Here is a 14358-nt window from a genome sequence, read left to right as displayed (position 1 = left end):
TTTTTATTATCTTCAGAAGTTGTTGGTTATCAAGATATCATTCTCATATATGGATGCTTTAATAAAAGATCCATAATGTGTGCAGCCTATTGTGAATTATAGTTTTCTTTTGTGTTTGTTTTTTTGAGTACCATTTGATTCGCTTAAAGTGGTTCAGGGCCTCCCGAAATTCAGAGCTTACCTGACCATCGCAATCCCCTGCCGAAATTAACCCACATTAACCGGAGTCAAGTTGAAATCGAGAACACAATAGCCTCGGAAAATGCGCATGTCCAACCGAAGAATCCCTGACGCATGCAACATTTTTGACAGCAATCAGATGTTTTGGAATGTTGGCGCCCAGACACTCACACAGATGCACCGCTGGCAAACGCTCACACAGACAGTGAGTAGAGCTTTGTTTTTGTTAACCTTGCCTAACGACGAATGACGAAAACAAAACAAAAACGTGGAGAGGCCAAAGCGAGCGAACGAAACACATGGAGAGAAAGAGAGGCCAAAGAGAAGGGCCAAGCTGAGCAGGCGCAGAAAATGCGCTGAATGGAAATGAGAGGAAAGCGGAAAAGCTTCTTTTTTTGGCCTGCCTTTCGGGGGCGTCCAGGATTCCGAGTTTGTGGCCAAGTCATTACGTTCGAACGTCAGTAGTTGGAACAAGGACGCGTTACGTGCAGAGTCTCCAGCGCGCTGCCCATAAAATCGCATTAAAATCGCCATAGCGCGTTACCTTTTAGCGGATAAATTTAAAAATTCTATAGATATGCAGCGAAATAAAAAATAAAAATAAATTCAGCTGCTCAAATCAAAGAGTTTCGAGTGCTCTGTGTGTGCTTTGTGTGTTCTTGTGTCTGTTTTTTTCCCCAAAGGAAAAATTGTGCCAAATCAGCAGCAGATAGTCGTTACGTATACGCAACGTGTGCGGAGTGTTGTTTTATTGATTGCCAAGCAATATAAAGCCACATTGAAACAAAAAGGAAAATGCTGATAAAACAGTGAAGATTTAAAGAGCAGCCTCTTCTCTGAGGCTTGAGCAGTGAAATGTGTGCAGCTGACAGTCAAGGTCGCCGACGCCTCATGTCACCCACAAAAACATAAGGATCTACAACAACAAAAAAAAAAACAATTATAATAATAAAAACAAACGAAGCATTGTTGCGAAGGCAGTTTGAAGTTATTAGCAGCTCATCAGCAAAGCAAAATTAAAGTAAGCCAAACGTCTGTTAAAAAATATTAAAAAAAATCCCTACGTGCTAAATTTGAAAGGATGAGGAAAATTCGGCGTGGAAAGGAGGTAATCCAACTGAATAAGGCTTCCTCCTTAGTGTGTGTGCTCCGCAAGCTTATCTCTTCGGTTAGACACACATGGATACATTATGTACCCTATATAAAGACGGATATATATAGAGGGAGAGCAATCCTTAAGCCGGCTACAAAGACAAGTCTGCAGGCAGACTCTTGTCGCTGGATTTTTGTATTCTTTTTTGTAGGACAACGAACCGAGTATCAACTGTTGGATTATTTTTGTATTGGTTATTTTCGTGCGCCCCGGCTGACATAGTTTTTGGCTTTTGTCTATTATTTGTGGCCTGTGACTGCATTACAGGTAGGCCTGCAAAGCGAACTTTGGGACAGGTCAGGACACAGATTTCCGGGCTCGAGTGCTTGAGTAATGAAAATGTGGCTTTCCTGCTTTGTTTTTGAGTCTGTAGCAGTCAAATACTTAATGGAATTGAGTGGATAGCACACATAACAAAGTTTCTGGCAAAGGCGAAGTCTTTTCACTTAAATATATAACAATTTCGTGCAGACGAGCTAGAAAGTTACTAATAATAGTCAATTTTTTGAAACAAGATTTACAAGATTTACAAGATAGTAATCGAAAAAACTTACAGTAATGCAAATTGAACGGCTAAACAAAATTTTGAAGACTTTCTGTTGCTTTTATTTTTATGTTAAAATCGTTTAATTAACTTGTTTTTTAAAACTTTATTCTTACTGGTCTAGGCTCTCCAAATTTAATTTTCTAAAGGGCACAAATATAAGTAATTTGCTGAAATTGAATTTAGTTTGGAAAAACGTTGAGGTTAAGAAGTTAAATAATAACGCACAAGCTTCTGAAAATTATCTGTACATAGAATTTACTCGCCGCCCATTTATTTCATGGAAATGACATCAAGAAAATTCTTCTAATTTATTTGTATGTTGTGTTTGGAGGGGAGTCCCAAAACTTTTTTGCTTATCAATGGACTTTCAACTCGTCTCGAGCTAATTTCCCTTTAAAGATTCTTGATGACGAAACATTATGCGTTATCTACATTCGCCCTTTTTAACTTTGTCAGCGTAAGAGTATGAGAAAAAGGAGGGAAACATCAACTCACATCAAGTTGAGTGTCCCGCCTACGTGGCGTATGAGTTATGCATTATGGCCTGCCGCTCGGAGACTTTCTCCAAATATATTTCCATCATCTCAGGCACTTTGTTTGCTCTACGCATTACGACAAATATTTGCCCATCGGACAACATATTCTTGTGTTGTCTTCTGGGTTTTTCTGCTGTCTGTCGTTCGGTTTTTTCTTATTTTTTTGTGTTTTTATACTTGTTTGTTACTTTGGCTTGTGGGCCGTGCGAGAACGAGGTCAGAGCTAAAATCTAAGCCGTAAGCTCTAGCCAAAACAGCTGATGTCAGCAGAAAATGTGTGCACGTAACGTGTTTTTTGTTTCCGACTCTCCAGAGAACTACACCGTAGTTAAATTGGATGTAGTTGAAATGGTTTAATTATTATTTTCTTTCAGTGATTTCGGGAAACAATGTTTTTCTAAAATATATAAACTTGGGGGATGAGTACGGTATTTATTGGTAAGCTGTGAAAAATAAAAGAAATTCAAATTCAATGTTAAAGACTTTCAGTAGGTAAATCTACGAATTTTTATAATGGTTTGCAATTGAATTGCTTAAACTAAGTATCTCATGTTTGTATAATCATCCCAAAAAGTTGCAATTCCGTTCGATTTTTTCGGAGTGCACAGGCAGACATACATGTCATCGAAAAGTGGGCGTGGCCATGGAGGTAGTTTTCCAGCATCCACTCGACCATGGCCAAGAGCAGTGTCAAAGACTTTTTGCGGGCTTTGATTTATCAGCAGTGCACCCCGCAGGCGACTGCTGCACCCACACTCGTGGACCAGTTCTGAGCTCTCTGGCATAAATTAAGTGTTTATTTTGGCTTCAGCTGGGATATCGTTATATTTTATGCATGCCAAACTCCCTTGGCTGGTCATCATAAATTTGTTGTTTGTTGCCCGCTTTTAGGCGTTATTTGCAGTGTTTGTGTGTGCTTTTGTGGGTGGAGAAACGAAAGTGTGCCAATTCGGAAAAGGAAATGTTCGGAATTGAGGAAAGTGTTTCAATCGATTATATTTGGTTAGGATTCATGGAAAATTTATCACTTTGCAATCGCTTAAAATCTATTTTATAAATAGTTATAGCAATTACTCAAAGTGGAACTTAAATTAGGATAAAAGCCATTTATTGAAAACCTATTTATTTGCCTGGAAACGTTTTATAGAAATGATTTACCTTAAATAGTTTTGTTAAACGTTTTAAATATTTATTGAAATATGCCTTGAAAACAAAACTACATTTATACCGTAAATGCAAAATTGATATCTTGATCAAACAACGTTCTTATATAATCATCATTACTACTCCAAATTTTTGATTAGGATCGTTTGTGTTCTAACAACAAGATCAAATTCAACATAAACTGTTTTCCATTTATAAATTTATAAATAATATTTTGGAAACATAAAATAATTTTATTGCAGAACAAATATACTCTTAAAAAAAAGGATACTTCAGCCAACTCCATTAAAATGACTAATAAACATTTGAATTACCACTTGGCCGCACACACAAGATTCATGTTATTTATATAAGCTTCTTCCATATTTAAAGCTAATGCCGTATGCACATTTCAATCTCGAAACCGGGAAAAAAGCTAAAAGAGGTAAAAGGTGGCGGGGAAAAAAAAGGAAACTCTTGCTGATTTATGTGCTAGTTTTCCTGGCGATTTCTCGCTGTTTTTTTTCTTCTGCGCTTTCCTTTTTCTCGTTTTTGCCCTCTCTAACTAGTTTTTGAGAGTTGTGCAGCAGCATTTTACTCCAATTAAATTTTCATGCCATATGAGCATTTCGCACAGCAACTGGGACAACAACAAGGACGAGAGTGGCGCACAACGCGACGCTATTTTCAATTTCCGCTGCACAGAAGTACAGAAAGGAATGCGATTTTTAACACAATTTCACTTTGCCGAGCGAACAACAGGCTGCTAGTGTGCCACTGTGTTAGTGCTTGGCATAGAAAACGTCGACGTCTAAAAACAACAGTCCGGACCCCATCGAAAACACCCCATCCTACCCAACCCTACACTACCCTACCCTACCCCATATCGTCATTCGACTCAAAACCCGACGACCCGACACATCGACCCAGAAAAGCCCTTCGCCTCACTCACCGACTGACAGTTCAAGTCAAAATGCCCTTTTATTGAGATTTAAGCATTTTTGGGTCATTTCCGAATTGTGTTTGCGCAACAGAGATAGACACTGGCGGAGTGCGCGGAACAGCAGCCGGCGTTTAAATATTAAAAACCTTGTAACGAAACTACTAGGAAGCCGAAAAAAATCAATAACCAACAGCGGCCAGAGTTGAAGGCTAAGCGTGGCCCCTACAAAAAAAAAAAAAAAAAAAAAAAAAACGAATAAAACGAGGCAGTGAAAAAAAAAAAACATTAAGCCAACAACCAAAATGGGCATTTTGCATGCATAGATACATGAGACCTGTGAAGGATAGCCGCACATGATGAAAAGGGATACAGATGCCTGCGAAAAAATGAAATAAAGCAAGGGCAAAAGAATGGAAAAACAGAAAAACTTTTAAAAAGCTTGTTTTATTGGCATTTAGCCTCGGCTTGTTTGAGAACACAATATAACATGATATTGTAATGTAAATAGTTGAGCCAACACTGCTTTTTTCCAACCATGCTTTTGCAATGGTTTTGAGTTGTAAAGTAGGGATTTTATCACAAGTGGACAAGCGATTCAATGGTTTTAAGTTATCATGGAATTTTTTATGAAAAATAATGGTACTTTTGCATTTGGTTCTAAATCCGTTCTCTAGGTGCTTATAAAAAAGATAACACAAAAGGTTAGCTCTAAAACCAATACTTGGAAATAATAAGTTTACACTGGTGGGAAAAACGTACCAAATCGAAGTGTTTATTTTTAATTCAAATATTTTTTGCCTTGAATTGTGTACATTTAATATTAAACTTTAAGAAAGGGACATTTTTTTTTTAAATTTAATCTTAAATATAGAACATATTTTTAACATTATACTACAAATTTTATTTGTAGTGAATTTTAAATTTTGATTTAAATGAAATTTAAACATACAAGATATTTATTTTGGATTTTTTAAAACATTTTCGGATAATTTTCACAAATTTTAATTAGGAATTATTAAAGCTTTTTTAATTCTTCTGCTAGCTAAAAAGTCTTAATAGGTTTATGACCTAACTTAAAACTTACATGAAATCATTAGGGCAGTATTTCCGCTATCCAAATAGACCCAAAATAATGTGGTGACTCCATAATTCCGTTTATAACATCAATCAAATTTAAGCATTAGACATATGTAGCACACCGTTATCCAAATGCGGAACCGGGATCCATTTGCAGGGCCACATATCATATGTAAATTACCATAATGTGACCGACATTTTATTCGCGGTTTCCGTGATACTCGTACTTTCACTTTGACTTTTACCAGCCCCTCCCCAATCGTGTGAACTCTTCTTTAGGCCATTTTGGCTGCTCTTGGCCCTCTCGCGTGTATGAGTTTAATATATCGCGGCCATATAATATACGTACTGCTGTTTGCTCTTTGCCTTGCATGCTGAAAATGGAACTCGGAACTGGAAACTCTTGGGGTAAAAACAAATTACATGTGAGTTTAGCCCCGGTTTTCCACGGCCCACCGCCCCTTTTTGCCTTTTTCGCAGTCGCTTCAAGGCCACAATAGCGGTCAGGCCGTAGTCGGTCAAAGTTGGTTGCTGTTTGGGTTTAGCTTTGCAATTATATTGTACTGTGTTTCATTTCATTTTTTTTTTCCTTTTTGCCGGGGTAACTCTCGCTTCTAATGAAAAATGTTCGGAGGCAAAGCGGCTGCTTTTCATGTTTTCATAAATAATTAAATTTCTCGTTTTGTTTGGCCTTTGTGTGCAGCAAGAGTGAAATAAAAAATAAAATTGAAACGGGCACAGGGTCGCCACTAATTAGGAGCGTATTTCACTGGACTTCGTTCACAGAACGGATGCATTAAATTTGCAGAGAACGGAGTGGGGGGGGAAGCGAAGGGAAACTTCGAGGATCTCATTTCAAGTTGCTTCTTGTCAAGTTGCTGTTGCCAATTATGCAAAGTTTTGGGCAGCAACTTGACGTGGCCAATAAACTGAAGCACTGGCACTGGCTTTTCCAGGGCTCGTTGTATTTGTTTTCGATAGTGTGCTCAATGGCCATTTGAAAAGATAATGTCCCATAAATGCTTTGAGATTTTCTCTTTCTGTTTTGTTATTTGTTTGCGTAAGTTTATTTTTCATTCGATGAAAAGTAAAAGATTTTTCAATTTACCTTGCATTTGGTTTTGTAAATTTAAGTCAAGAGACTGGTAATTCTCGCAAAATTATATTTCATTAAATTTATTACAAGGAAAAAATTTTCTGCGTGTTTTTTGATATATCTAAAAAATTTTAAAATATGTATAATATATTTAAAAATGGTAGCCAAAAAATAGCTATGCAAAACCCAAACCAAGGTCCACTCAAAAAGTATTTACTATAAAAATACAATAGTTTATTGATTGAAATGGGTGGCCTTTTTGTCACTTAAAAATGTTGTTTGCCAGCCAACTTTTCACATTGTCATCTTCGCCACAATTACCCAAAGCAACTGAACAATCTGTAAGGGAATATATAAAACTTTGTCCTGATTAAATCGATGACAACCTTTTCCGGCAAGTTTCGTTTTTTTTTCCTTTCGTGGCTTGAGAACAATTTTTTCGCTTTTTTTTTCTAAAACGAAATTGAACTGTGCCATTGGCAGGCCCAAGAGAGCTGTTGTATGTTGTTGGTTGTTACACTCCTCCTGTCCTCCTGCCACGCCCCCTTTCTCCTTAGAGAGATGTAACTTCTACGGGCTCCTACGTGTCCGTTGCGCTCTGTTTGCGTGAGCCGAAGAAATGCAAGGACCTCTGCGTCTGAGGCTCCCTCTTCTCGTTTTTCGCTCACATGCCATTTCATTTTCCGGCTTTTCTATTTCACTTTATTTCTATTTCTGTTGTTGTTGTTGTTATTGTTGCCGAAGCTTATAAGTTTCGCAGAATTTTCTGCTGTGCCATCGGTTTTGGCCGTTGTCCCAAAAGTCAAGCATCAATTTGATCAACTCTTGGCGCCAGTCTTTAATATGTTTTCAATTTTTTTCCTTCTTTTATTCGAAGACAGTTCGCCAGTTCCTTCATATTTTGGCGAAAACCTCAAGCAGTTTATTGTTTTTCTTGCTCGGAGCTTGTTACACGCCATTTAGTTTCACTCTGCATATGCAGAGGGAAGTGGAAAATGTCAGCCGGAGCCACAAGAAATGCAAAATGAGAAAATTTTTCGACTGCGCTTAACAATTTTTCTTCAGATTGCAATTTTTCCTCGCACATGACCAAAACTTTCGTATGTATGTGCGGACAAAGTTTGGAAACGAAAGCAATTGCTTTTTGTGTTTCGTCTTGTTTTTATTGGCGAACAGCTAATTTGAAAGTTTTCACAGAAATGAGAAATCAAAAGATTGATGCTAGACAAATGCAAAAGTCATATACATTTTATTGAGTTTGATATAGCATCGTTACTAAACATGATGTAATAACAAACTCAAATTTAAACAGTGAAAATATTTTTTCCACAGCTTACACGCAATACATTTTGATTTGGGGTTTGTTCGATCACACATTCCGGCCAACTGACAGCAGTTGTTATCTATCGTCCTTTTGGTTGTGGCTGTCCAAAAAATGCCATCAATTAGTCTTAAAGCGGGAATTATGAATGCCAAAATCTATATATAAACACGTTTATAGGTATGCAAACACCAAAGGAATTTAAATGGAAAATACTTGAAAACGCCAAAGCAAATTTGAAACAGTTTTTGCAAAATTTTTTTGTTGTCGTAATTTGATTTGCATAAAAACTAAATAAATTTCCAAGATAAAACTCCACAAAAGCTGTGACATCAAGTGCTCAGACAAATGAAAAAAGAGATACGTGACACTCGTTTACTGGCCACAGAAAATCAAGTGCCAATAAATATCAAAATTTGCACAATAAACACGCGCCAGGCCAAAAGTGCGCGACTATGTGGAAATTCGAAACGAGTGGATATCAAACATCATAAACAACAATGGGAAAAAGGGACGGGATTATTGGCTCGAACTACATGTAAATGCTACAAAGGCAGTTTGAGAAATAGTAAATAATAGGAATAGTTTTAAAAAAGATTTTAAATAATATATATTTTTGCAGCTATTTAATAAGTTATATGGAAAGAATCGTGGTATTTGTGAATCATCAGATAAAGAAAACGCTTTCCTATTTTAGAGAAATTCTTCAACTTATCAGTAATTTCAAAAGTTTTCTAACACATTTTAGAAATGATGATTTAGTTATGATTTTGTTCTTAAATAAAAATTTGTAAAGTATTTCTCCGAAAGCTGTTGAATATTTTTTGATAGAAAATTGTTTTTTACAATTTTAAAGTTTACAAAGTATAACATGTACTAATATTAAGTTTACTAAATTCAATTTTAAATTAGTTATGAATAGAAACTATGAATAGGAAAACTATGAAAACAGAGCCACTAAATTTATGTTCATTTAAGAGCCCTCACCCAATTACGAACTCGCCTCTTTTCACTTTCTTGGCCTGCCATTCACTGGCGGGAAATTTCATTTTCTAATAGGCGCCAATACCGCTTTGATTGCACGCTCCCCAAAATCTAGGCCATAGAATTCAACAAAAAACAGACGAAGACAAAAATTGAGGCATTGAGGAATTGAGGACGTCGCCGTGCGCTCCTTTCTCCGCGTCCTCTCTATTTTTGTCGATTTCCTAGCATTTTCTCCGCATTTTCCCCCTTTTCTGCTGCGAAAGCTTGTCAAGTGGCTGCTTCAGAGCTCACTGTTCTGAGCAATGTGGGCTAAGTTGAGCTCTGCTCGTCGTCTATTGATTGCATTAAAGGCGGAGAAACTCGGGAAACCAACGAAATATTACGTATACGTACATTAAAATTCAATTTACGTCCGTTCGATTCAGCTGCTGCTGCTACTACTGCTGTCTGACAGTTTGAACTTTAATTAAAGCCACCAGCGACAGGGTGATAAGGGTCATTGATTAGGAAACATGACCGAGCAGTTGGCAGGTACGTGTGCCGATGCCGGTGCCGTTCCAAATAAATGGCACGAAAAACCTACAAAATCGACACACACACCGCATAGAGAGACATAATCAAACATCAACAGGAAAAAAAGTAAATGTCGCTAATGTAATTTATTGCGCCAAGCATCGCCACAAATTGAAACGACACTTTTTGTTGAAAAGGTTACATGGGTTTCCTTGCGTTAATTAATTAAGTAACTATAAATAGGTGGGCTATAGTGTATGTATTTATTTTTTAACAAAGGTGGCCCTGAAACGTAAAACATCCTTTAGGATGTTTATTTATTTATATTATTTTTTTGAAAACGTACTAAAATCAAAAAAAAGATATTAAAACTTTTTTGAACAAACATTTATAACCTAAATAAAAAGTAAAAAAAATTTAAAAAATAATAGTTTTAACTATTTACATAATTAACAAATTATTTGAACTAAAAATTTAATTTTCTAAATTTAGAAATAAATCTTACTAGTCCAACTTATAAGCAACACTACTTTAGTAAATGGCATAAACCCGTTCTCAGACGTGAAGGCCAAATAAAGTTTTAAGCTGTTGATGTTACGAGTAACTTTTTACAAAAAAAATATATGCCATGGTTTGATACCACATAACCTCAGTTCTAGAAAGCCATTTCTTTGAGTGATTGTTCATTAAGATATTGTGGGTATTCAGGTGCAAGGCATTGCCAAAATTTTTGACTAATTAAGTCATTCAGACCGGAGGCGAATGCGAAGGTGAAGAGGAGCGGCTTCGTGGCTGTCTGACATTCTGGGCGTAATGTTCGGGTGACACGCAAACACGTAGACAATCAACGCCATCAGTGGCTATGACAATGGGGATCCCCGCCATTTCGAGGCCGAAACAGAATAATTTTCCGAGTCAGGCTGAGCATATTTGAAAGTTTTGTCGCAGCACTCCAAATTACTGTTACTGCTACTGCCGCCGTTATTATAGTTATTTGTCAGCATTAGTGCAGTTGGAAAGTGGCGCTGAATAAACAAATTAGCACATTTTCATGTTGTTATGCAATGGAATTGCTAGTTTCTGTTTTGCTCCTTTGCAGGTGACAACCGGGTGAAGTGTCCTAATGAAGGTAAGAGCAAAATGGCTACAAATGGGCTGTGGCCATTAGTTGGGCTGGGAGTGTTTCGGATTTCGGGCCGCCTAATGAGGAGCCTTTCACAAATGAGGGGTGGAAATCTGTGAATATTGGGCCAGGATATTACCCGTTAGGGCTGCCGTTGCTTCATTTTCTGCATATTTGCGAAAAATTGCTAATTAAGTGGACGTTCTGTGTCGTGTTATATGTAAATGCGAGAAATAGGATTTGTTTGATTAAAAAAATTAAGGGGCATTAGTTATCTTATTGTTTAGGAGTAAACGTTTTTCATGGAAATGAACATATCGTATGTGAACTGTGACACAACATTTGGCGGTTTCATATTACATAAAATTATGCTCCTTAAATTATGAATTGTGAAAAAATTATCACTCATATTAATTACGTTATGCTTCATAATAAAAAAGTATATAAAAACCGTGCTAGGAAATGTAATCAACTTTAATTTCAATCAGCCATTAAATTAAAAAAAACCTTTCCCTAGTTATTCGCGCTTTACAGTCTCTGTTTTATGGCAGAAACATTTCCCAGATTCCCCACTTTTTACGTTCTGTTTACATTCTGTGACTATACCCCCTGCCCCTTTCTCTTGCCAGCTTAAGCTATGCTTTTAATTAAAGCAACAAAAATGCAGCACACCAGAGAAAAATAAGAAAAAGCGACACGTTTACTGCAACCAATTAAACCATATCGCATACATAATAATTTCATTTTTATTTTAATATTTATGTGTTTTTCGCCATGCGTCCCAAAAGAGTACCTGTATATATGTGTGTGTGTGTGTGTCATAAAACGGCGCCCAATTACTTAAAACTAACGAAAAATCCCCCACCAATGTCCCCCGATCCCCAAAGCCGTAGAATTTTCCTTTCGTAAATAAAACTATCACACCTTTCTGCCCACCACCACCACCCGCCCACATATCCAGTTTAATATGTATATATCCTAGTTTTCCTCCAAGACAATGAAAGCAACTACAACTACACACGGCTTTTCCTTTCCGAGTAATCAAAAATGCAAATCGAGCCCATGAATTTCGAATTAGTTTTTAGCCGAGCAGGACATGGAAGGAGGTTGAGAAGGGGGTGGCAAAAAAAAAGGGGGAGACTGGGGAGTGCTTAGAGCACGCGGATTTTAGGCTAACGAACACACGTACTCGACTACGGCCGTATCTTTCGCCCTCCCCACAGCTGTACGTGTAACAAATTTGTATCAGTTTAGGCCGTGGCCAGGAGGATTCGCTCCCCGGCAGCGTTTACCCGGTTTACCTGCTCCGGCGTAACCAAAACCTGCGGAACGAAAAAATAAAACCAGCACACGAAAATAGTTCACGGCGTTGCGCGTGAGGCAACAGTCGAAATCGGAGAGATGGTTGCGTGAGCCCAATTAAATGCTGTCTTTTTGTACTGTTCGAAGCGACAGGGCACTGAAAAAAATGACCTTCTTCTATTGAAAAAAATGTTAAAGAATATTTGTGTATTAGCAAATTCAACGCACCCCAAAGAAATTAATTATACTTACAGCTCATTTCAAAATGATTACAGTGCAAACAAAACAAAACAAGTTTCTTAAATAAAAGCATATTTTGTCTTAAAAATAATAAAACTGTATTTAATTAAATGAAAAACCAGCCTTAAAATGTCTACGCTTTATTTTTAATATCGAAAATACATTTTTAATGGGTTTGATCCCCAAAAACGTTCACGCAGCCATCTTTGCGTTTCAGAACGAGGCTGAAACCGTACTGAGGCCTGTGATTTGTGGCCTCTGTTGGTGTTTGACTCGGGATCATCCAGTGCCTGTGCCACTTCCCATCTCCATTTTCCTTCAATGTACGTGACGCGCATTTCCGCAAGTCTGCCTATCAAATATAAAGTGCCAGCAATTTATATTTCAACGCAGCGGAAAGTGGAGGGCGGCAGTGCCAGAATACGGCAGTCAAAGCCAAGCAAATCAATGTAAATATTTTTAAGGAAAACGCCACAAAAAAAAGGAGGGAAACCGAAAAGGTTAAAGCAATTGTGGACTGGAAAATGCAGGCCGAGTCAAGAACTGCATTTGTCGGCTTTCGAAAGCTCTCCTTTTATTTTTCCGATTTTCGTTTTTTCGGTTGGCTTCTGCTTCTTTAGCCCACTCCCAGTGGCATTTTCAATTTTACTTTATATGCAAATTTGGCATTTTGTAGCAACTGCTGCCATTGATAGCTCTCAGTCTCTCTTGCCCAGTGTGCCGCTTTATTTTTCAGAGAACCAGAACCAGAGTCTTTAAGCCAGCTTTACTTGGGGGCTGGCTGCCATTGCATTTGAATTTCTATAAATTTTTCATTTTCCATTTAGTTGCAATGCCACACCACAAAATAAAAGCGAACATTTATTTTCAACACAAACTAAATCCCCTGAAATCCCCTTGCAATGTGTTTACTACTGTTGTTCTTTAATTTTAAGTGTGGGTATATATTTTGGGGCTTGTGGTCTTTGAATTTGAAACGAGTCTATGGCACACAATGTGTCTGCTTCGTAAACAAGTGAAACGTAATCAAAGAGTGGACTTAAGTTTTCTGTTTGTCTTGAACTCTTTTAATAGTTTTAACAAAATGACTATCACCTGAATCACAATCTGACTTAAACCAGAATATTAATTAATTAATTTCAAAAATAGATTTCTTACACATCTTGAGTAATAAAAGATCAAAAAAGGTTAAAAAAAAAGAGCCATGCTAGATGCCTTATAAAAACAAAATTGTATTCAAAATATAAATAATGAAAAGTGTAGCACTTAGTGCAAAGTGTGACTTTATGATCAAGAGTAATCAATACGGCATACGCTTTTACTGTGATGTGGTAAATTTGCCATAAATAGACCCTAAAACTATGGCACTCAGGCACGTAGGATTCATCGAAACACCACCTAAAAGCAGCATTTTGCCACCATTTCCACTGCCATTAATCTGGGATACTCCCAAAGCCGCCACACGTAGGTGGGGACCTTAAACCCCTTGGTACCCCCTACGTCCCCATGGCCGCACACTAATGGCACTCTGATGCTGCTAACAAAGTCTAGAAAGCCGACCGAAAACTGTTTGCCATGGCCCGACACTGTCGCCGCCGCTGGCGATGGGCAAAAGTGTCAAAGTGCTAAAGTATGTTCAAAGATTCATAAGATTAAATGCAAAAGCCTATCTCTTTCTCTTAACATCGTTGACTCTGTTCCTGTCTCATTTTTTCCTTGTGGTGTCTGGAAGACAGCTAAATGTAGCCAATAATAGGTAGGCTCAGGAAAAAATTTGTCTTAAAGCGCCAGCTTTTTTTACTGTTTTTAGAGGTTAAAAAACTATTAAAAACTGGTATGAGCTCCAATTTTTTGTTATATTCCAAAAGATTTCAGTAATCAAAATTTGGAAAATTAAATAAAACGTCGCCTAGCCCAAAAGACTCGTGCTACCTTCACTACCCAACATATCTCCTAAACGCATTTCAGACATGGCGTATGCGCGATGTGTGTGTACGCTCAAGACGATGAAACTCATTACGCTTGTTTCGGAAGGAAGCGAGTGGAAGGAAAAGAAAAGCCAAAGTCTAGTCCTGGCGCCGAAGGCTACCGACGACGTCTGGCCAGTCCTTGAACTCACCTCGAGATTTTCATTTGGCCTAGGCCAATGCATTATACCCTCCTGCATTAGCCATAGCTTAAAGTTCATTGCCCTACG

General features: G+C 37.6%; 1 protein-coding gene across 1 annotated transcript in view; it reads left to right on the top strand.

Moving 5' to 3' along the window:
• The first annotated feature begins 635 nt into the window (after nucleotides 1-635).
• The window catches only part of LOC128257147 (uncharacterized), a 64870-nt gene continuing 51147 nt past the window's right edge, over nucleotides 636-14358 (top strand). The window contains exon 1 of the mRNA XM_052988012.1: nucleotides 636-1201. The gene's annotated coding sequence lies outside the window, so the exon portion shown is untranslated. The remainder of the gene's footprint in view (nucleotides 1202-14358) is intronic.

This window comes from Drosophila gunungcola (genome assembly GCF_025200985.1).
Source record: "Drosophila gunungcola strain Sukarami chromosome 3L unlocalized genomic scaffold, Dgunungcola_SK_2 000002F, whole genome shotgun sequence".
Classification (NCBI taxonomy): Eukaryota; Metazoa; Arthropoda; class Insecta; order Diptera; family Drosophilidae; genus Drosophila; species Drosophila gunungcola.
The sequence above is the reverse complement of the archived record's forward strand: the minus strand, read 5'-3'. Positions and strand labels throughout refer to the sequence as shown.